Source organism: Euleptes europaea, chromosome 1, assembly GCF_029931775.1.
Source record: "Euleptes europaea isolate rEulEur1 chromosome 1, rEulEur1.hap1, whole genome shotgun sequence".
NCBI lineage: Eukaryota > Metazoa > Chordata > Lepidosauria > Squamata > Sphaerodactylidae > Euleptes > Euleptes europaea.
In genome coordinates, this window is record NC_079312.1 from 123,578,990 (window position 1) to 123,601,860 (window position 22,871).

The 22,871-nt window shown below is 45.2% G+C and overlaps 1 protein-coding gene and 1 non-coding gene across 2 annotated transcripts in view; both read left to right on the plus strand.

Annotated features, from left to right (window-relative positions):
* Positions 1-22,871, plus strand: part of SEPTIN9 (septin 9) — a 207,025-nt gene that overhangs the window by 54,116 nt on the left and 130,038 nt on the right. The gene's annotated exons all lie outside the window — the stretch shown is intronic.
* Positions 4,318-4,389, plus strand: TRNAS-GGA (transfer RNA serine (anticodon GGA)). Its single transcript has one exon. It is a non-coding gene; the product is annotated as a tRNA-Ser (tRNA).

Sequence of the window (22,871 nt, forward strand, 5' to 3'; positions counted from 1 at the left end):
GCTTGGCTAGATTGAATGCTAACCCTTCTATGGTAATGCAGGGCAGAATTCTGAATATCCCATACTCAAGACAGGATCTGCCCTTGCTCTTCTGGCTCGATTGACTCATTCGCCCATGCCCTTTAGGGATGCCGCTTTTACGAGGAACTTCGATCGCACTATATTCCCCCCCCCCTTTTAATATACAAATCCAATGCCTCTGTGACTGACATAACGCCTTTTTTACTAAGCGATAGGGACCCCAAGGCTCCGTCGTCAGCGGCCAGATTTGTTCCCGTCCTTAAATCCCTCCAACACTAGATCCACGCTGCTCAAGATCAATTGATCAAGGAGCTTGTAAGGGATAAGAGGAAAGGTTCGCCTCTTCCCGCACCCTCGCTCGCTCGCTCCGGAGGCCTGTCGGTGCCGCCCCGGGGCCACCAGCGGGCTCCAGCCGCTCCGGAGGCGGGGTCGGGGTGGCCGAGCCGTCGGGCAGCGCCGCACTCCCTGCGGGACGGGAGGCCGGGTCACGCCTGGGCTGGGCTTGACGGGCGTGCGGCGCAGCCAGTGCGCGGCGGGGAGGCCGGGGCTGCCCAGAGCCGAGGGGAGGGGCGGGGCGGGGAGGGGCGGCTTCCCCCATTCATTCGCGCCTGTCGGCGGGACGGGCCCAGGGGTGGGGGCTGCTGCCTGCGCGCGCCCGCCGTCCCGCCCTCCCCTTTCGCTCGTGGCCAGGGGGCCGCCCGGAGGCGCGCGGGGAGAGGCGCGCGGCGCTCGGGACCCGGCGGGGAACTTCGGGGGGCGCGAGCCGCCGCGATGTCCGACCCGGCGGTCAACGCGCACCTGGAAGGGATCATCTCCGACTTCGAGGGTAGGTGGACGGACGTGGGGGGAGGTGGACGCTGCTGCTGCTGCTGGTGGGGGGGGGGCGCACCCGTTTCCCGCTCGTGCCACCCCCTGCCCCAAGATCCGAGACACCCCCCCCTTCGTGGCTGGCAGGAAGTACCCGGAGGTTGGCGGCGTTGGTGGGACCGCCTTGCAGAGCAGATCCCCCCCGGCCGGGGACGGTGCTTCTGCCTTGGGACTGGGAGAGGACGGTGCAGGCGCTGAGCCGCTAAGGCTGGTGAGTTGCCTGGTATTGGATTGGCGAGGGAGGGGGGGTTGATCTTGAATGGCTTTTCAGGCTACAGACCCCCCCCCCTGAGATGGATGGACTTGTTTTTGCTTCAGAGGAGACGCCCCAGCTGGGATAACCAGGGGAGCGGGGGGGGGGGGGGAGGCAGGCCTGCTGTTTGTTTCTCTTCTTCCTCCTCTGGGTGCATCTGCCTTAAGGAAGCGGTGCTACGGTTAAGCACGTTGCAACCTTTCACCCAAAAAAAAATCTGTACGCCGTCCTGGTGAAGTAGGTCACTCTTCAGATTTCTCACAGAGGGGAAGCTGCAGTGCATGTGAAGAAGGCTGCCTCTCCATCTCTCTTTCTCGGTGGTCATCGCCACCCCATTGGTATCCCTTCGTTTCACTCCTGTCCGTATGCATGAATGCCTCTGCATTTGGTCATGTTTGGAAGCATGTCTGCCTCTCTCTCTTTTTTTTTTTTTTTGGAAAACCTGTTTGTTTTTTTTAACCTTTTGATGGACAAACGGAGGTGTGTTGGAGAGTGGCGTTGGTGCACAAGAAGAGGCCCTGCATCTCCGTGGCGTTTGTGGCGATGTGCCTCTTGTGTGTATCATTTCTGTCTGTGGGTGAGGCAAACAGGCAGTCTTGGGTTTTTCCACAGTCTACTGGAGAGAGAAGGAAAGCAGTGGCTGCCCCAGCCTTGTGGAGTTTGTTGGCGGCTGAAAGGTCTCCTCTCTCCATCCTGTTTGTTTTCTTTGACAATGTTTTGATGCCCTCCCAATCTGACAATTGACGTGCAAGTCAGCGAAAGATTCAGGGTGTGTCTCTTTCCCTAGACTGTGTGGTGTCTTTGTTTTCAAGATAGGAACGATCAGGAAGGCCATAAATTAAGATAAGAACGATCAGGAAGGCCACAAATTAAGAGGGAGCTCCTGTCAGTGATTTTGGAGATGTCTGTGTTGTCAGACCTACAAGCTGGCTTTAATTCCATCCTTAATTCCAATTTTCAGTTACATTTTCTTTTTCTGTGATGGGGTGGGGCCTGATGGGTGTAGGCATAACTGAATCTCTGTTTCCCAGTGCACAGGAAAGTTTAAAAGCTGCCCATAAACACTAGCGGTTTTACATTGCAAAAACATCCTCCTTGGTTTACTGTCCACAGGAGCTATGCTACATCTTGAATTCTGTGCTTTTGGTTTAATGCTGTAGCATTAACCTGGAAGTAGAGGAAGCATACAAGAGGAGTCCCTTCGATCAGAGGCTGAAAAGTGGATTGCCAAAATTGCATGACCTCTGTTGCTACCAGACATATCCCCATCTGTGGCTGATTGCCACAGTGAGATTGATGCAGATACCTCCAAGCACGTGTGTTCTGTGTACATTTGTTCCAGTGTTGTTTAAAAGTGTGAATGTGCCAGCCCTGAAGCAGGGCCTGTGCACCTTCAGATTAAGTGCAGAATTTAGCACCCGAAAATCTTCGGCCTTCAGGTTTCCAGTTCTGAAATCTGCAAACATTTGCACTGCAGTTTCTGGGGAGGGGAGGGGCTGATCTTCAGTGGCACACAGAGTTCTTTGCCCCTGCCCATAACCAGCAGAAGCAAAATCAATATGCAAAACAATTTAAAGTATGCAAATTTGCCTGGTTTGCAGATCAGCATTACTGAGTCCCTCCTGCTGTACAAAGGCAACGAGACAGTCAGTGAGAGGGAAACTGGTTCGGAGCCTGCTGCTTTCCAGACAGAACCCTGCAGCCTTCTGTCCTCTCTCATGGCCAGTGTTGCAGACGACTTTTCTGTTACACAATATGCTGCCATCCTGAATTCAGGGTCCCCTGGTCTTCCCTTTTTGCCAGATCTGTTGTGTTTACATCTGGTTGCTGGGTACCCCGAATAGCATACTCAACGCAAGGTGCAGAACGTAGCTCCTCTTGGCACAGAATTTGGGATTTTTTTTGTTTTAGCACAGAGTTTACACAGCTTTGGCTACAGGAACCTATGTGAAGATCTGTTGGTTTCCTTGTTAAGCAGTGGCAAGGCCCATCAACGTAACATGGAATAGTACGATGATTTTTATTCAGGGAAGGGGGAAGGAGCTGGACAACTTGAGTTTCTTGGAATACTCATCTACCCCTGCCAAGAAAATGCACTCATTTTCTAGAGCCAGCGTGGTGTAGTGGTTAAGAGCGGTGGTTTGGAGCGGTGGACTCTGATGTGGAGAACCGGATTTGATTCCCCACTCCTCCACATGAGCGGCGGAGGCTAATCTGGTGAACTGGATTTCTTTCCCCACCCCTACACATGAAGCCAGCTGGGTGACCTTGGGCAAGTCACACTCTCTCAGCCCCACCTACCTCACAGGGTGTCTGTTGTGGGGAGGGGAAGGGAAGGTGATTGTAAGCCCTTAAGTGGTAGAGAAAGTCGGCATATAAAAAACCAACTCTTCTTCTTCTACACATATGGCATGATTGTGTCAATTAGAGCAAAGCTAGAGATGTACTGGATCCCCCATCCCAGCCCTTGACCACAAAACCCAGTCACTTTTTGTGCTTGGGAATATAGTATGCTCTGTTCTCCAGGGATGGAAGTGCCCTTTTATTTCATGTGCACAAAGAATGGTGGGGATGACTGAAGCATGGAAACAGCTGCGTCTCAATTGAGTCACAACTGTTGGCCACAAGTGGTAGCTGTATTACTCATAGGTTCAAAGGGCACATGTGAGTAGGATTTGACCTTTGTCTGGGGAGCTCAGGAGATCAACTGTTTTTTATCACATCACATAAAGGGGAGCGATGGGAGCTGGAAAATCTGAGGTGTGCAAGTCTGGCTGACTGCCACCTCACATCCCCTTGGCAACTCAGAGCATATTGTTTTTTGTTTTTCCATGTGGGGAGTCCTTTACAGATAAAACCAGAGCTGTGCCATGTTTTTATTTCCTTAAGTCTGTTGTGCTCAACTCAATTCAGCACTCGAGCATCCATTTCAGGCTTATTGTGCTGCAGAATCCTACAGTAATTGCTGTAAATTAGGTTAATTAAACCAGTACCTCCTACTTGTGTAATTAACCTACTTCGTACATTAGCTCGGTTAATATGGCAAACCAGAAGTGGTAGACACACGGAAGGTATTATATGATCGTCTTTTAAATTGCCAGCAAACCCGAGCTTTCTATGTTGTAGTGAGCGTGGGACTGGGGAAATCTGTGTTCACATCTTCTCAGCCATGAGAAGGGGCTGTAGCTCAGTGGTAGAGCATCTGCTTGGAATGCAGAAGGTCCCAGGTTCAATCCCTGGCATCTCCAGTTAAAGGGACCGGGCAAGTAGGTCATATGAAAGACCTGTGCCTGAGACCCTGGAGAGCTGCTGCCAGTCTGAGTAGACAATACTGACTTCGATGGACCAAGGGTCTGATTCAGTATAAGGCAGCTTCATGTGTTCATGAAGCTTACCTGGTGACTTTGGGCCCATCACTCTCTCTCAACTGAATAGCCTTGAGCTATCTGGAGGAAGGATGAGATAAAATGCAGTAGGTAGACTTTTCTACCCAAATTCTTAGACTGGGAGCTGATTCATATGACCTGACCAGTTTGGATTTGCCCAGGTAACAATTCATGGGGATGGTCTGTTTGTGTGAGCAGCATAATGTGTTAGCATGTGTTCATAGAAGATGGTAGTGGAGACTTCCACAATGAGGGATTTCTGCAGTATGACCAGCTTCACACACAAAAAGTTTTCACTGGACTTTCCATGAGTATTTGTCTATCATGGTATACTGCTCATGTAAATAGATCACAAATCAGGACTTTTATAACATGTAATGTAAGTAAAGTATTTCTTGCCTCCTTGGACTTGACCCTTTCACAACTTCCCCCACATTTTCAAGCTTCTCATTGCCACAGTGGGGTTGCATTAACATCCTCAGATGGATTGCCAAAACCTAGAGAGCCAGCGTGATGTAGTGATTAAGATCAGTGGTTTGGAGTGGTGGACTCTTAACATGGAGAACCAGGTTTGATTCCCCACTCCTCCACATGAGTGGTGGATTCTAACATGGAAAACCGGGTTGGTTTCCCCACTCCTCCACATGAAGCCAGCTGGGTGACCTTGGGCTAGTCACAGCTCTCTTAGAGCTCTCTCAGCCCCACCTACCTCAGATGATTGTAAGCCGGTTTGATTCTTCCTTAAGTGGTAGAGAAAGTCAGCATATAAAAACCAACTCTTCTTCTCTGCTATTGTACATGTGTAGAGAACAAGTGCTCTCTCATGCCTCTTTGCACACATACAGTGAGTCACATTAGAATGACAAGATGAGGTCACCGAGTAGTGGGGAAGGGTTTCTTCATGGCTCTGACCCTCGGTTTGTTCTTTACTACAGTGCTCTCCTGGTGCTTAGCTTGCGTTTCCTGCCCCCAGCTCTCTGGGGCTACTGCCCACGATCCTGGCCTTGAAACCAATGAGCTCATAACTCTGGCTCTCCTTCTGCTTGTCATGTTACTCTGATGTCATGGCTTCCTATCACATGCTTGCAGCTCGGTGAGTCCAAGGTCTGTAAAGGTTGAGGGCCACTGACCTAGTGCCTGCCGGTTGCTGTAGTTCTTGCCAAAAACAAATGTGTTGGACAAGGTGGTCGTAGATCTGAGCTAGCAAAGCTAGAGATTTTAATGGTAAATTATTACGTGTTATGATATTGTTTTTAACTGAATTTGTATTATGTCTGTTATACTGGATGCAAGCCGCCCCGAGCCTGGCCATGGTCAAGGAGGGGAGGGATAGAAATTTAATAATAAATTAAAAAATAAAAGCACAAGATCTAATGCTCTTAAGCAACAAGGGACATTCAGGATCACTTCACGCAGATTTGCTAGGCCTTAAATTTGAGAGATCCATACTATGTACTTGTGCTTTGTAAATTTTAAAAAATATTGAGGGAACACAAGTAAAAAACACACCAAAACCATTAGATGATGCAAGGCTGAAGTCAGCTCACCCTCACTTTAAATGCCTCGTGTCTCCCACACCTATTTTAGATTACAGTTGGGCTTTTTCTAAATAGATTTACACCTTAACTTGAATACTATGGATGAAAGGGTGAAACCATGAAACATGAGCAACAATATTTTTCCTTTTTGTTCTTTGATACCAGATACATTTCGTGTATCTAGAAACACTAGAATCTAGGTGTCACTCGATGCTTTAACTTCATTTGTAACAATGTATTACCAGCTGGATACCATATCAGAGAGAACATAGTTCCATGACTTAGATGTTAGCCCAGAAAAGAGCATGATTGATGCTGTAGGCGGCATTATTATGTGTTTCTGATGCTCCAGAGGCATGTTCTAAATGACGTACTAAATGGACAAAGCGCTTGGTTCTGTGGTCGCTCAGGCTGATAACACAGATGCTGATGGAAAGACTGTTGAGAAGGTGGGAAATGTGAAGAAGAATTGGTTTTTATATGCCGACTTTCTCTACCACTTAAGGAAGAATCAAACTGGCTTACAATCATCTTCCATTCCCCTCCTCACAACAGACACCCTGTGAGGTAGGTGGGGCTGAGAGAGTTTGGAGAGAACTGTCACTAGCCCAAGGTCACCCAGCTGGTTTCATGTGTAGGAGTGGGGAAACCATCCCGGTTCACCAGATTAGCCTCCGCCGCTCATGTGGAGGAGTGGGGAATCAAACCCACCTCTCCAAACCACCGCTGTTAACCACTATGCCACACTGGTGGTGACCAGCACTGATGACCAACTCTTTCAAGCTAAGTTTGGTTCTTCAGAACACATACACATGCATCTAGAGGGCAGCAGGATTGCCCCACTGCCCCCATTTTAGACACTTGTGTATATACACAAAGTACAAGTACATATAAGCGATCAGCAATTCTGCAAAAAAACAGGAATCCATTGCGTGCACGGAGCGTATGTGTACAGGGTTCCCTGCGCATGTTCATCTCCTCTCCTGGATTTCTAGGGATGGGCCTTACTTCTGTGCACATCTAGTGTACACACTTCGAATGTCTAAACAATGTCGCTAGGCATGCCATTTGTGCTATTGTACATGTGTTACTTCTGTGTTACTTCTTAACTGTGTGCTGCTTTGCAGTGACAATACTGAAGACCAGTCTTGGTGGTTAGAAATTGAGCCAACAATGTCCAAGATGGCTTACAAAATATAGGTAGATAAAATTTATTGTGTGAGGCCAAAGGCCATAAAAATATAACAAAAGTAACTGTCCAAGCAATAATGTAAACAGTGAAAGAAAACACAGCAAGGTTAAAAACAATTTTAAAATTGTCAGGACCAGGACATAACATAGATTCAGCACAATAAACATCAAGACGAGAGTTTGGCATGAATCTTCTTGGCTGCCAATGACATAATAAGGGTGATATAATGATCCTCATCAGTTAAAAGATAAAAATTATTTTGTCTGCCACAAGGCTAGTCTAGCTAAAATGGCTGCAAGAAACCTGGCTCTAGGAATTGAGTAAGAAGAATAAGAAGAGTTGGTTTTCATACTCTACTTTTTTCTATTGTTAGGAGTCTCAAAGTGACTTACAATCGCCTTCTCTTCCCCCCCCCCCAACACAGCAGGCACCTAGTGAGGTAGGTGGGGCTGAGAGAGTTCTGAAAGAACTGAGACTAGCCCAAGGTCACCCAGCAGGCTTATGTGGAGGAGTGGGGAACCAAATCTGCTTCTCCAGATTAGAGTCTGCCGCTCTTAATCACTACATTATGCTGGCTTTCACAAGATAGGACATAAAGGCCACAAGACAGGACGTAATGAGGAAGGTCCTCCAATTCCAGGACTCCACAGATACATACTTGTTAATCAACTGGTGTGTGCTGATAACGGCCCACTAACATGGCAGTTGTCATAGTCTGAAATCTGAGGGCTGTAAAGGCTTCTCTGCATTTGTGGAAAGTGATGCTGGACAAATGAGAAGCTCTGCTGTGATCTCTTTTTAGCAGTTTAAACCCTGGGGGAAATCTGGAGCTAATAATGATACCCCTATCTATGGTGGCATCTATAGTAAACATCTGACCCTGAGTTTTAAATCCATCCAAAGGAAAGGCCTACAAGTATTGGATCATGGTAGAAAAGCCTGTGATAACTAGCAACCCAAAAGGTGTCTTTCTGGAGCTGGATAAAACACTGCCTAGAGAGATGACTAGGGGGAGAATTCTTCAACTTTCCCCAATAATTAATTAAGGCGACATGGGCCCTAATAGAAAGCAAGCCAATGTCGGCTCGCAGCAGGACAGCTGGAGTGTCCTGAGGCAAGTTCAAAATTCTCCTTTAAAAGGAATTTTGTATTATCTCCAGGCTTGATATTGTATTATCATCCCTACCCGAGATCTCAGCCCCATACAGGAGTTGGGCAATGACTGTACTCTAGAGCAGCTGCAAGACGGGTTCAATCAAAAGTCACTTTTTGAATGATAGAGTTACAAAATATAAACAAATAAATATATTTTTCTGAGATATTCATTAGTTACTTGTGCCAAAGGTGCATCAAAATGATTCTGCTTTGCAATGGAAGAGAGTGTGGGAGCTTTCCATATTATATCTGGCAGGTTATTCCAAAGTGTGCATGTTGCCCCTGAAAGCAAACACACATGGGTCTCCCAAATAGAGGGGGCCACTAAAAGAGAGGTGCCTGATGACCTTAGTTGCTGTACCCAGAAGATATGGGGAAGGCAGTCCACTCGATATTTGGGATCCAGGCTGTAAAGGTAACAACCAACACTTTGAATTGTGAAATAGGTGACCAGTGAAGCTGCCAAGGGAGTATCAGCATAGTGGTGTAAACACGTCGGTAGTCTTGAATGTACCATCTGAAGTTTGTGATCAGTCTTCAAGGGCAGCCCTATGTATAACACATTACAAAAATCTAGCCTCAAGGTTGCAGAGGCATGGATCAGTGTGGCAAGGTGAACATGATCAAGATAGGGGGCCGGCTAGCACACTCCATATAGATAAGAGAAGAGGAGGAGTTGGTTTTTCTACCTGTTTTTCTCGACCGTCTCAAAGCAGTTTACAGTCTCCTTCCTCTCCCCACAACTGCCACCTTGTGAAGTAGGTGGAGCCGAGAGAGTTCGGAGGAAACTGTGACTAGCCCAAGGTTACCCAGCACGCTTCATGTGGAGGAGTGGGGATCAAACCTGGTTCTCCAGATTAGTGTCCACCGCTCATGTGGAGGGATGGAGAATCAAACCCAGTTCTCCAGATTAGATTCCTCTGCTCCTAACTACTACACCAGCGGTTTCCAAACTTTTTGAGTCATGGAGCGCTTTTCAGGAGAGAAATTTGTCACGGAACACTAATTTTCACCTAGCACCTATATACTAAATGGAATGACAGTAGTATTTTTCTTTCCAATCTTTTGATGGAGCACTAGGAGATGTTTCGCGGAGCACCAAGGGCTCTGGAGCACAGTTTGGGAAACCACTGCACTACACCACGCTGCCTCTCAGCACTCCTAGCACTTCTAGCCACTCCCTGACTTGTGTTTCTAAGAGCAACACTGAGTTCAGTGTTAATTCCAGGTTTTTCACCAAGTCAGAGAAGCAGGCTCTCATGCCATCAATTTGTGTTGGTGGTAAGCCCATGCAATCGTCCATCCTACCAGCATCACCTCTGTTTTTCCCCAGATTCAGTTTCAACTGGTTCTCCCTCAATTTCAGTGGATTTATATGGGGATAACTCTGATTAGGATTGCACTATAAAAGAAATAATCCTAGCCCTACTTTACAATAGCTATCTGGGATTAAACTAAAGTAACTTTGGTTGTGTCTCTTGCATAGGCTTTGCTTCCTCTCCAAAGTGTGCGCTTTGTTGACATACACTGTTGACAGGAAGCAAAACACATGCAGCCATCTCTTAAACCGAGATGATTCTCAGTGAAGTTCAGGCTTATACATCAACACATGAGAAAAGGTTGTGTATATATGGAGATTAGTCATTTGATGAAGAGCAAGCAGATAGATGCTTGCAGACTGCGTTGATTTTTATCTCTTTCCTTTTCCCACTATGATTGGATGTATAGGTGGAGTCCTGAGCACCCGTCCCTTAAAGAGTGGAAATACATCCAGATTCTGGTATTACAGCGATCTCTTGAACTGCTTTAGTCTCTGAAATAATTCTCCATCTCACATTGATTGCATCAAAAGCTTTGCTGTGAATGCAAGGGATATTTGTTAAATGCATATTTTCAGCGGGGCAAGAGGTTTTTCCACGAAGGAGAACATCCAGTGTAGCTGAAGATTGTTACTATTACGGCGTTGTCGATTGGCTTCTTTAGTGGGGAAAGGCACTCTGGCTGCATTCAGTCATCACAGTAAACCGTGGTTTGATCAAATTCCGTTTCGTTTTGATATTTGAATGCAGAGAGTGTAGCAAACCAGGGTTGGGTGGCTGGCATCAAACCAGGATTTAGAGCTGGATTGTTAACTAAGGGTTGCACTAATTGTGGCTGAATTCATAAATCACAGTTTTGAGTAGCACCACATTTTGGAGCCACTTGGCTGCAGAGACAGCAATGGAAGGAGGGCATTCTCTCTATAGAGAGGAAGAGAGGAAACATCAGACACAACAGACAAAACTGGGATTTGTTTTTTATGTGTGGTGGACAAACTGGTGTTTGTTACAGAAACTGTAGTTTAAACAAACCAGGTTTATTAAAGTCAGGTAGTTATACGCAAGCTTTCACAATGTTCACCGGTGTTCAGGTAATATTAGATATCACTTGAATTATTTTATACCTGTTATCCTCGGATCACTGATAATTCTGCATTTAGTGTTCTGGTGGCAGAGAGGCATTAACTGTTTTGAAACGTGACTGGCAAAATTTCTGTTGTCTTGAATAAGCAAAGTGTGGAACCGCAGTCCCACCTTCCTCTCCATTGGAATTATTTGGTTGTTTGGGCTCTGCCTTGTCAACAATTGTGCAAGAGAATGAGAATCATCCCTGAACTGCATATTTAGGCAGATTCATGGAGGATAGGCCCATCAATGGCTAGTACCCATGGTGAGTAATGGGAGCCTCCATATCCAGAGGCAGTAAACCTCTGAAACCCAGTGCTAGGAAGCAACACTGGAGATGGCCTTGACCTCTGTGTCCTCTTGTTGGCTGTCCAGAGCAACTGATTGGCTCTTGTGTGATACAGGATGTTTGACTAGATGGACCACTGGGCCCTCATGGCTCTTATGTTCTTGTGTAACGGACCTTATAGTAGCTAGCACTGTATTACTAAGGAAACCACTTACAACATTTGATATTCTCCGCAGATTTGTGTTCTCTTCATATGAGGTCACAGTAGGTGTGATGTGTTATGGGCAGGCAGTGTCAAAAATCATGGCTACCACAAGCTGAAAGAATTAGAAAGCCTGATCCCATGCATACTTTCTTGAAAACAGGTCTTATTGATCAACACTTTTTATTCCTGAGTAGGAATATAACTTATTCTCACACCTTAAACCCATACCTGGCAGACAGGTGATCTAGCAGTATGAATCTTGTCCCTTTGGAATGGGGAAATAGGCCCAGAAAAATCCAAGGAAGAGTCTATTATAGTACGGCATGCAAAGTGTTGCCAATTTTTCAGAACTAAAAGGAACACTCTGGAATTGGAATATCTGAGTCAAAGCATATCCATTATACTCTGCGGGGCTATGATGTCCTAAATAAAAGGCAATGTTTTGCTAAAGAACATCTGGTATACACTGTGGTTTCTGCACATCACAAACACTGCAAAAGATCTCCATCTCTCGCACTGCGAGCATTGAATTTCACGTTCCCTCAGAACACAGCTAGATGCGGAACAGGAGTCTGCTGTGATGCAGCTTTGGCTTTGTATTCTCAGTTTTGGTTTATTTGGTGCTACTCCTGGGCAATCTGAGATCCTGGCAAAAGGAAGCCTGGGAGAAATTGAGCTAATGAAGAAAGGAACTCATCAGAAAGTCTGCCAAGATCTCTCAGTTCAGGGCATGGGGACCTTTCATTCCTGTATCATCTTTAAGGGTTGGGTTTCCCTTTTATTGTAAAAAACAATTACCACTAAAAAAATAGAACATTTAAAATGGACTGCTAGAGAGGCTACTGCCACCATGATAAAGGGTGCCTGGCAGGTTTTTATTCATTCTCTGGCTTGTTGGCTATTCAGATCATCACACAGGGTTCTAAAAGTCTCTCTTGTAGAAGTATTTCTCCCTACCCTGTCCCCAAATCGGAGTTTAAAGTTAGTAGTAGTAGTAGTAGTTCATATCCTAAAAATAATGCCCAATATGGCTTGGGAAAGCACCATGACATCACATTTAGGACAGTTGGTATAGTCTGGTCCAAATGGCATCATCTGTTGATCAAAGAGGTCAATAACCACTCTTGGTTCCACTTGGCATGGAGTGTTTGCCCTCCCCCTCAACCAAGACCTGTGCCCATAGCCTGCAGTATCTCTGCTTGGAAAGCTAATTCACTCTTAGATAATTTGCCATTTTTACCTGGCCATCCAAAACTCATGCAAGTAGACCAGTTGTGTGAGTTGTCAGATGTTCATATTCATGGTTAAAGGCAATGTATTAATGTGCTTTGGCTTTCATCAAACTGATAACAGTTGAATTGCTCTTCTAAGGTTGCATCAGTTTTCTTATGTATTACAAATGCCTTCCCTTTGAGTTTGTTTGTACTTGTGGCTTTTCTTTGAGCCACAGATCAGCCCTCCCTTCTCTGGGCATGTCTGGTTGAAGCAGAGGGAATGATAGCACAACATATATCTGTGCATACAGGAACTACATGGCCAGCACAACCCTACACAATCCCACTCTTACTATACTCACTACTGTTGGACAGTGTGTGGTACTGGCAATACTGCATATGAATGTGGCGTGTTTCCAGATGACACGCAGTTGCGTGTAATTTGCAGAAACAGCTGGAGCGTGAACAAGAATATACATGCATTTTACAGAAACTTCCCTGAATTTCACAGAATTCTGATTTTGCATCCTCTCTGTTCATAAATAATATTATACTTGTATCTTGCTTTTGAGAAATATCAGTGTCTTCTTTCAGCAAGGCACTGACCAGGTTGATATCTGCCTTGGGCGATTTAACGTCTAAAGCTTTGTGTTTACATTTCTCCCTAATGAGGAGCCAAAGGTGCTTACAACACCATTCTCCCCTTCTTCTATTTTAGCTCACAACAACAACAACAATCCTGTGAAGTACATTGAGCTGAGACTACATGACTGGCCCAAGGTCACCTAGTGAGCTTCCATGGCAGAGTCAGTAGAAAAGAAATTTATGGCAGGGTATGAGCCACGGCTCACTTCTTCAGATACAGCTAGAATGGGATTCCATCTATCCTTAAGTAGAGAAGAAAGAATTAGACGCACAACAACAGTGTAAATGTCAAAAGCAGGTAAATGACATTAGCAGGCATGATTGGATTAGGTGTGATATGCAGAGGGGTAATAGGCGTGGAGAAATTGGCATTGGTAATGAGAAAGGAATCCCAGATCTCTATTAAGTCAAGGAGAATGCATTGCCTAGAGCTTCATTATTAGTTGTAATTCAGCATGGCAGAGTCAGGTTTTGACCCTGCATCTCCCTGATCCTAGTCTGACACTGTGACCACAACTCCTTGCTAGTTCCCATGTGCTCCCTTAAACCGATTTTCTGAGCTCCAAGTTGGCTATTTTCACAGCCTTCTCTTTGAGAATTTCATTCAAACTGGGTAGAAAATAGTCACAGCCAGAGATGTTTCCTGTTGAAATCGACCAGCAGTGAAAACTAATGACTGCAAGAATGAATGAAAATGAAATGAATGAATGTTTTGAAATAATTAAAAAAAGATTAACACCCTTGTTGACTTCAGTCTTCACAGACAGTCCCCCCACCCCGAAATTCAATACTAGCTTATATATAGGTTTAAAAATCTATGCCCACTAGAACCAATGTATAGGAAAGATGCTTGGCCACTTGTGAATTGTCTACTAATTGGAACCAAAGTAGACTGCATCCAGGATGCAGTCCTTAACATGTGTGCTAGCTCAGAAAACAAATTGGAATCTTATGCGAGGACACATGGCCAAGCATGGTTCTTCACTGCTTGACGTATGCTTTCCTTTCGCCATCTGCTTGAGGGAAACAGCTGTTGCTCAGGCACAATGTGGACTTGGAGCATCATCGATGTTCTAATATTAGCAAGCTGAAATGCTGCGGTGGTAACTGCAGTGTTTGGTTAGACAGAAGGATTTGAATTCACTGTGGTGCAAAGTACCACATGGAGAACAGAAGAGAGCACAACTCCCATCTTTCAAAACATCTCACATTTACTTAGATGGATATATTACTTTGTAAGCTTTAGTGTGTGGGTGTTTGGCCAGACTGTTTCCAATACGGTTGTTTATTTAAGTACGTGATCTTGAGGCATGTGTTGTATGTTGATGAGCTTTCCCCAAATAGTGTGCCAGTGTTTTCTTCTGTATAAAGAGAGCTTTCTAAATAAGCTCTTAGGATGTATTTGGACAGTCTTCATATCTAGATGGACTGATTTCAGCTTTGCTTCTAATCAGTAGGGATTTAGGGGAGGCTTTTGAAAGACAGTACAGATGACCATTGTGGGGGTTTTATCAGCATTGTCAATTATACCAGATTACCCTTTTAAATAGTTTAAAAAAAACACAATTGTTTAAAATGTATTACAAAAATGTGTTGCATATGTTTGTATAATTGCAGTGTTACCATTGTTAGATGCCTTACAAATATAATGTCCACCATTTTATACAGTGGGGCACAAGAAATCCACCCAGTGTGCTGTTTCTTTATGGAAAAAATGATTACACTGATTGGCAACTCTTGTTTTGAAGACTGTCTGCTCATTGGAACAGAACAACATATGTTTACCACATCATTTCAGTTAATGCCCATTTAGTAATTGTTGTGCAGTATTCCATGCATTCAAAATGGCAATCGAACTCAGGTCGTGAGCAGAGTTTTTGACTGCAGTACTTCAGCCTATCATTCTGCGCCATGGGGCAGAAGACAAATGTCCCTCTCCCACCTCTCGAGTCTATAAACACCCTTGTAAAATGAAACCATGGAAAATGCATAGCAAAGGAAGGGGCAAGGAGCTGGAAAATTGGTAATAACTGCTTGTCAGATCTGTGTTTCCATAGCCAGCAATAATGGGGGGAAATATCACAAAATCGTTTTATCCACTTGTGCACAGGGTAGCTTACCTCCTGGCTTACTTGAAGGGTAGTCAGTCGCAGCAAACTTGGGAGGGGACAACCTTCCATGGCGTGGAATCAACACTCTAGGTTGGGTCTGGGTAGGGCCCAATACACCATCTTTATTGACCCTGCTGGGCCATGTTTACAGTCCCCTTGCCAGCTACAAGGTATCAATCCCCTCTACCACCCACCCCCAGGCATGCTAGATTACTGCCTTTAAGGCCTGACCCAACAGTTGCCCCCCCACAGTGCCACGTTACCACTAGCCTCTCAGCCTCAACCCCCCCAGGCTCACAGGTATCTATGGACACACTTTCTCCCCAGGACAGTGGAGGCCATGATGCAACCATGCTCAGTGGTGTGGATATTGGACCATGATCACCTTACGGGAAGTTCTCTGACTGACCTTAGGCATATCATGAGAGGGAGGGCATCTTGGCCATCTTCTGGGCATGGAGTAGGGGCCACTGGGGGTGTGGGGGGTAGTTATAAATTTCCTGCATTGTGCAGGGGGTTCGACTAGATGATCCTGGTGGTCCCTTCCCACTCTATGATTCTGTGACTCCTCAAAATCCAGCCACCAGGGGCAACCAGCAGCCAGGTACCCTGGCCAGCATCCCTGTTGTCCTTGCCTTGCTTGGGCCTATCCAGCCTGCTTGTCACATTTCCCTTCCTTCTTTTGTGCACATAGGCATCCAAAAAAGGCCGACTAGAATCTGAGATTAAGTGAAAGACTGCATGCGAAAAAATGATAGAATAGGGGTGTCAGCGAGGGGTTGGGAGATTGTTAAGCTGTGTGTCTTGATACATGCATTTCTAAGGAGGAGCAAGTGGATGGGAAAGAGGTATGCAAAGTGAAATATGCGTGTTGATATTCATACCAGAAAATTTAGAGTAGAGGCTGTTCACAAGCTTCAGTAGCAAAAGCTATCCCTTGGGGTTACTCACACAGAAACAGATTGTTTACATGCTGCTATAGCTTCTCACCCTGGAGAGCTGCTCCTGTTCAACTGGAGTGTTTGCAAATAACCAAACTATTAATGCAAGAACATAAAAAGTACCCTGCTGGCCTGGACCAGGGGTCCATTTAGTCCAGCATCCTGTTTCACACAGTTGCTAATCAGTTGCACCGGGTGGGGGGGGGTCATCAAACGAACAGGGCAAGGGTCCAAGGCCTTCCCCTGATGTTGCCTTCTAGCGCAGGTATTCAGGGGCTTGTCACCTCTGGTTTGGAGGTTCTCTTTAGTCATCATGGCTAGTAGCCATTGATGGACCTATGAGCCACGAACCTGTCTATCCATCCCCTTTTTAAAGCTATCTGCACTCATGGCCATCATTATATCCACTGACAAAGGATCCCACAATTTAATTTGTAAACAGTCAAGAAGTACTTTATTTCGTCCATCCTGAATCCATCCCATACTGCACCCATTTCATTGAGTTTCCCTGAATTGTAGTATTATATAAGATATTTAAAAAAAAAACAAAAAAAAACCCTCTCACTGTCCAGTTTCTCCACCCCATGCAGAAATGTGTCATATTTCCCTTTAAGTCATCTTGCTTCAGCAAGCAGTGGCAAACCCTGTAGCTATTCACTAGTTAATTTTTACAGTTCGGAAGCATCCTGTCATCTCAATCCATCCATGACTTCTCTTAGTAGTATGCCCAGGTGTGGAACACTGCATTTGTGTCATATTCGGTAAGCTCTAGTGTTCAATGTAGCATTCGGTATATTTTCTGTCAGCCTATTAGTGCAAGGAAGCAACTGCACATCCTTACATATTAACAGTGGAGAACAGGGGATGCTTTGAAAGGAAGAAAAGAAGCAAAACTATGGACTGAACTCCTGACCTTCTGTACTCTCACTCACAGAACATACCACGAGGTTACTGAGTTGGGTATATATTGTCATGTTTTCTTCTTTCCCATGCTGCAGAGCACAGTATATTCGTTCATAAATTCGTACCTGCTTCCATATAACGTGTCACAATGAATGACTTTTGCTGTACAAGCTGGGGGTTGCTTGTAAACAATCCTTAGTCCATGCTGGCATTTTTACCTAGATAACAGATGTTTTCACCCACCCTGCCACTATTGGGATAGGGTTTTTTTTCCACCTCCTGGCTTTTAAATTGTTTGCAATAAAAAAACCAAGACCAGGAAGCCTTCTTAGATTATTTATTTTTTATGTAAGTATTTAGTGCTTGAAAGTTGGGACAATCCAAAGAGTTTTAAAATGCTCGAATAGGTTTTGGTGAAAGTGACCTTGGCTTGCTTCTTGGAACTCCATTTACTATTTTATCCCAATTTTTTTTTGCACTAATTCCCTAATGCAGCTCATGTTTTGATGAGGGTGTAACGGCATTTGGTGATAGGGAGGGTGAGTTTTGGACTGAAGCCTGTTGCAGTTGCAGCCCTCCTCTGCCATTTTGCATTTCTTTTTTGGGGTGGGGTCGCACCATATCCAGTGTTCAGAAGCTCTGAGTGGCAGGCTTTTTTCTGTTTGATTCCCTTTCAACTTTTTTATGATCATTCAGTTATCACCAGTGATAATCACTTGCTCATCACCAGGTGTGGAAGCAGATGTGCATTTCAGCAAGCTGTAGATTTTCTTTTACCCTTCAAGGTCTTCACAACAGATGGATTGATGCATACGGCTGGTAATATAGTTGAGGGCAGCCGTGGGTATCATATCTGCTGGCCCTCCCCCTTCTTATGTTGGTTTGACCTGAAAGGGTGGCCTGCCTGTCTGTCTTGGCCAATTTGATTTAAATTTGGGTGCCATCCTGGGATTTTGTTTGATTTTAATTGGGATTTTATTGTTTTTAGTATTGGCTTGATGAATGTTGCTGTTTTTTAGTACTATTGATGTATATTTGGTTTTGGCTGGGGAGGGCCGCCTGGTTTTGGCTGGGGAGGGCAAGCTACAAATCTGATAGATAGATAGATAGATAGATAGATAGATAGAAATCAAGGGGTCTGCAGAGCTCCACTGAATATTTTAGTCCTGTAAAGTTTGAGTGGGAAGAGTAAATGCAACAGATTGCTGGGAAGTTTGTGAGAAACATCACAATGCCTAAATTCATGTGCGGCAGCCACTTTCACGTTCTTCAGTGCAGGAACATTTAGGCTATGGTGTTAAGGAAGTGGAGTGCATTTCTTTCACCAGGACTGGCCAGTTGCTCTGTGTCGGCTCTTGACAACTACAGTGAACGTTTGGGGAGAAATAATAATTTTTTTGGTTCTTGTAGGTTATCCGGGCTGTGTAACTGTGGTCTTGGTATTTTCTTTCCTGACGTTTCGCCAGCAGCTGTGGCAGGCATCTTCAGAGGAGTAACACTGAAGGACAGTGTCTCTCCTAAACCTTTTTTTTACCTGACAATTTTGCTCATGACTCAATTTACTGATGCTTTCTTCTCAGAGAACAGCAGGGTCCTATCAGGGAGAGATGTAGCTAGGATGCCAGTCATGGCCACGACTGCCCTAGTTGGCTTAAACAGTAGAAGGTCAAAGTGGGCTTGTTGCCTGCTAAATGACTGGGCAGCATACTGCCTTGTTTGTCTTGATTCTAAGCATATGTTAACTCTACCAGCTTTAGGATCACAACCAGAAAAATTCCGTGAACATTAAGATGGGTAGGCTAAAGCGAATGTCTCCATCACAGTCCATCCTGGGTGAGTGAGCCTATGAACCTCTTTCTCCCACATCAAAACCACTTCAGTACATTTGCAGGCCTGGCTAGCCCAGGCTAGCCTGATCTCGTCGGATTTCCGAAGCTAAACAGGGTCGATCCTGGCAAGTATTTGGATGGGAGACCACAGAATACCAGGGTCATGACATGGTGTCAGGCAATGGCAAACCACCTCTGAACATCTCTTGCCTTGAAAACCTCACCAAATGTGACTTGATGGCCCACCCCCCAAAAAAAGATTTTACCTCAGGAGGCATAATGGACATAGCTGCAGGATTTGGTAGTGGTGCAACAGTAGGTGTGGGAGAGCTCAAGAGGCCTAAATTATCCATCACCCCTTCTCTCCAGGTGAACCTCCCACATATGTGTGATTGCTGTTTTATCTGAAAGGGACAAGCAGTGTATTTTCAGCTACAGTGTGCGTGTGTTGAGGATGATAATATGTGCATTAATCCTTTCAGACAAAATAGTGATCGTGTGTATCAGGTGGCCCGCATGTAGGGCGCTCTCCCCATTACATGCGGTAAAACATAACACATTAAAAAGACTGTTTGAGGCAGGACATTCATGTGGACAAGGTGGGCCAGAGAACAAATAGACTTTGATGGGTTTTCTGACAAGGAGCCATTTTAAGCTGCGAAAAACGCACGCAAATGGCAGCAGTTTTTTTAAAAGGAAGGAAAACCTCAGTGGTGAGGGAGAGTCATATCTCTCTAGCGAGGCTTGCCATTTCGATTTTCTCCACTGGAAGGGGAAAACCAGTGTAAATAACAGGGGAACAGGAGGGAGGAAAGCGGCTGCCAGAGCCTGGATGGGAACATGCTGTGCATTTGAAGACAATAACGAAGTCTTTGGGCCTCAGAACCATTCCAAATATTTACATTGCTGACTCTTGATATTTCAGTGGTGAGACAGGGTGCTTGCAGCTGGCTTGACAGACAGCCTGCATGCCAGCCGCGCTGCCTTCTCCCTTGGTCTCCCTTCCCCTTTTCCACTGCACAAACTGCAGGAACTCCAAGCAATTTCCCCCTGACAGAATGCTCTTTCTGAAGGGGTGGCTCAGAGGCAAGGGGCATCAGGTACCCTTTGCTAGTGTGGGGCTGGCGAGCAATAAGGTAGATCCAAGCCTCTCATTACTGCTTGCAACCGCCGCATTAGAATACTGAAGCAAATGCTTTCTTATTTGTTTGTTTGTTCACTTAGAACATTTTAAAAATCCTTCCAAGCGCAAGGTGGCAGACATCTGCCCCTCCCTATTTTGCCTTCACAAAAACCTTGCGAGGTAGGTAAGGCTGAGCGAGAGAGACCAAGATTACCCAGCAAGCTTCCAGGTCAGATCCCAGTCCCCCACTTTAACCAGTACACCAAGCTGGCTCTTTTCTTTCTTGGAAGTACCAGAGCTAAATATGAATGGGGATGAAATATAAGTGGGGTGGCATTCTTCAAAACTAGGCACCTTTCCCCCCTTTAGGGAACTCTGACAGACAACACTTGCTTTTGTGCTTGGGCCCTTTACTACCATATTTGGGTTTGACTTTACATATATCAGGCTTGTCTTGGCACGGCACACTTTGGTACTTCTAGATAACAACAAGCTGTTTGCTATAATAGGAGAAAACTGGTTATTCCTGGTTGACTGAGCTTGAGGACAGGGTGATTTCAAGGCTCTTTTCCTGAGCCCCTCCTGTTCAGTGGTTCTTGTTGGAGACCAAGTCCTACGAGGAAAGGCTAAGGGACTTGGGAATGTTCATCTTGAAAAGAGGAGGGGAGACGTGATTTCTCATGGAGAGCTAGCGTGGTGTGGTGGTTAGGAGCGGTGGACTCTAATTTGGATAACCACGTTTGATTTCCCCACACCTCCCCATGAGCAGTGAACTCTAATCTGTTGAACCATGTTGGTTTCCCCACTCCTACACATGAGTGGGTGACATTGGGCTAGTCATAGTTCTCTCTGAACTGTCTCAGTCCCACCTACCTCCCAGGGTGTCTGTTGTGGGGAGAGGAAGGGAAAGAGATTGTAAGCCGGTTTGATTCTCCTTAAAAGGTAGAGAAAATTGACATATAAAAAACAACTCTTCTTCTCTCTTTAAGTCTTTGAAGGGCTGTCACTTAGAGGAGGTCAGGGAACTGTTCCTGTTAGCAGCAGAGGATAGGGCTCACAAAAATAGGTTTAAATTACAGGCGAAAAAGTACCGGCCAGATATTAGGGGGATTTTTTTTACAGTAAGAGTTGTTCAACAGTGGAATCAGCTTCCTAGGGAGGTGGTGAGCTTCCTCCTCACTGGGAGTCTTTAAGCAGAGGCTGGACAAGCACTTGTCAGGGATGCTCTAGGCTGATCCTGCATTGAGCAGGGGGTTGGACTAGATGGCCTGTATGGCCCCTTCCAACTCTTTGCTTCTATGATTCACCTTATCATTTTTTTTTAAGATGTCCACCACCACCAATGTTGCACTCAGAATACTTTAGCATGGATGGATGGATCCTCCTGCCTCTCTTATAAGCCTTGGCTCCTACCGTAAAGGAAAACTATCCCTTCTGCTACATTTGGAAAGTGCCTGCTGTGTTGTAATGCAATAATCATAATAGCAACGTGCAGCAAATACACAAGGGAACATTTTGTATATAATTGCAAATTAGAGCTGCGCCAAGTGGCGCATGCCAAATAAATGATTTGAAGGACATTTTGTGCTGCAAAGTATTCCTGATTCATATTGTTATGTCTGTTTGCTTTAGTAATTGGCATGGACCAGTATTTTGCAAGAAGTCCCCCCCCCCCCAATCACTGACGCTTGTTAATGCAGGAGGAACTCACTCGTGTATTTGCCACCTTGGGCTCATGCCGGCGATGTCATCTCGTCTCCATCTCTCTTGCACATATGATATTTACCTCTTGGCTGCTATTCTATTTACTGCTGTAGCTGTAATGACCTCTATCGAGAACTGCAGAATCTAGTGGGAGATTTCAAAGAGCAGGATTTTCCTGCACAAGAAAACCCATCTGAGCAAGAGAAATTACCTGTACGTCGCAATGCCAATTATCCCTTCTGACAGGTTTAGCACACTCCCTTCACTCGGCACGTGCCTTCACGACCTGTGGGAAGAGAAACATATTTTGGTAACCAAATGAGTGAATGAGAGAGTGTGTGTGGCTGCTTCCACACAGGCAGGGATGTGAAACTGCACCCACCCCCACAGCAAAAAGGGGTGTGTCCTTCCTTCCTTTATCCCTTAGAAGCTCTTTGATCCATTGATCTTGAGCAGCTTAGTTTTAAATCTATTGTTTGGGGGATATAAGGACTGAGATAAATTTTGCCGCTGCCAGTGTAGCCTTAGGATCCCTATCATTTAATTAAAAAAGCCATTATATCAGACACAGAGGCATTAGATTTATCTGTTAACTGATTTCCCTGAAGAGTCAGTTGAGCTTTCGGCAAAGAAGCTCCTATTAGGAGAAGACCCTCAGCTTACACTCCAAACTGCCAAGTTCTGCGCCGTTGCTATTAAAATACGTGGAACTTTATTAGAAAATGATTGCTAGAAAATTTTACAATTTTATCATTTTTAAGATGATAATTTTAACCAGGGGTTGCTTTTATTGATCTTAAATCTTTATATGTATGGGCAGTCTGTGATTCTGCGGTGCAAAACTGTTGAGTCTGGAATTTTTGATGTGTTGGCACATGATTGGTCAGTCGACCATAATAATAAATTTGAATATCTGTTAAAAGAGGAGAGATATATTGTAACCTAAGATCCTCATAGAAATGACATTCCAAGAACACATGAGCTAGTGAATGGATGGAACCGAAAGTGGTATGTGTGCATCCACACACCCCTTTCTGATTGCTGCTGCCAC